This window comes from Notolepis coatsorum (assembly GCF_963971535.1).
Source record: "Notolepis coatsorum genome assembly, chromosome: 20".
In the NCBI taxonomy this organism is placed as follows: Eukaryota; Metazoa; Chordata; class Actinopteri; order Aulopiformes; family Paralepididae; genus Notolepis; species Notolepis coatsorum.
Window position 1 is genome coordinate 69,569,100 of NC_140184.1, and position 1,951 is coordinate 69,571,050.

Sequence of the window (1,951 nt, forward strand, 5' to 3'; positions counted from 1 at the left end):
TGTAACTTCTGACTCCACAGCGGCTCCAGACTGCCTTATATAGAGTATGCGACCCACCCCTTAGGAAAGGGAAAAAAACACACTCATCCTCTTCACTCCCCCACTAGTCAGCCGCCCTGAAAGAGGCAATGTTCTTGGCACACATCAGGCAACACTGTCGAGTGATGTCGAAAGGAGAACGCAAAGAATTTAAATGACTAACGACGATAGGTCAAGCAGACGCGACTCGGTGTGTACAGTGTTAACCTTAACCATCTGCTCTGTAATAAGACTGCAGGGTGCTCAGCTCACATTGACTGTAAAGACGCGCTCCAAAGACGAGAACGAAATACTAAAAACAAGCGGAGACATTCTGATTCACTCCGTAATTAGTGTGTTTCTTGTATAATGGTATAAATTATTATTTGTGTAAATTAGGTTGTACGCCGACCATTAAATACTTGTTTAGTTTAGGAATAAGGGGCAGGTAACTATACGATTTATTCTTCTTCCTGCTCCTTTTGTCCATGGAATGATATTTATGATTGTGTAATGAAGAAACTATGATTCCGTGTGGCAAATAAAAACTCTGAACTGAACTGAACTGTAATTAGTAATGCCATTGCCTACTACAACTCATCAAAACATAATAATAGGCCATACGCTATTGAAAAGGGGAATCAAATGTACAAATGACTCAATCAATAGTACTGATTTCTATATATTATACACAACTTAATCTCACCTGTACATTGTATATTACTATTGCACTTTACTGTTACATCAACACACTCTGGTTGATGCCAAACTTATTTTTGTTGTACTGTACTGTATAATGACATTTTAATCGAATTTTATTAAATAAAAAAAAAATACAATTGTGGTATTAATAACAATTAGTATAATGGCTATTACATGACCAGTCTATACTAAAGATTGTTAGGTAAAATCCAGATAGCTTTGCAGTCTAAGGCCGGGTCTCATTCATCAAGCAAAATACATTGAAATCATTACAGTATGATATGCTATTGAGTCATTACGTACTGACCTTTTTTCTTACATAGAATTTCTAAACTTTAAATTTGTACCCAAGATGTCAACGCCATAAATCAAATGGGGGGTAACTATACGGGCTGGCACAGTGGGCACGGCAGTGGGCACACAATTCACTGTCTGTCATTACACAGCGTCCCTTCTGCATCCAGAACCTCTCTTCTCCCCCCCCCTCTCTCGTTCTCTCATAGTAGTTTGCAGAGAGTTTGCATGTTCAGCATTTTCACTGCGGATGACATAAATCATACACTGGGAATTCATATCGGTGTTTCTAAAGCCTCCAGGTATCGTGGCAACTGGCAAAGAATACCATCAGAGTGGGAATTCGGGGTGGAATTTTACAGGCACACACAGGTCCACACACACCACATCAGACCTGGCACGGCATTCTCTGACCACTGCCAAACATTCTGAATGCCCTAATGCTGCACTCTGGATGAATTGCACCCGACGAAGTGGCATAATAACTGTCGAGCAGAACTCTGCTGCATACTTTTACAACCCAAGACGCGTTTGTGTTCTTGCTCGTGATTGGTCAATGCAAACAAAATAGCCACAGGGGGGGGGGGGGCTGGGTTTGTTTGTGGAAGACTTGGGATGACAAAAGTCACCAGGCCTTCATTTGTAGAGATGGGAATTTCGGCTCTTTGAAGGGAGCTGGATCTTTTGGCTCCGTTCATTTCCAAGAACCGTTCAAAATAGCGTATTTTTTCATCAGTTTTCATGGTTCTTTTTTGTTAATTATTATTATTTTGTAAGATTTTAAATCTAAATATTTGGTGAGCGGAATAATCACTAGGATAATCATAGGATACGATTTGGATCAGAATCAGATTCAAACTTAGATAGTTAAAGCCCCTGGAAACAAAGCCTCAAATCATTCAAATGTATGTATGCTGGGGGCGGAGCTAGAGGCAGC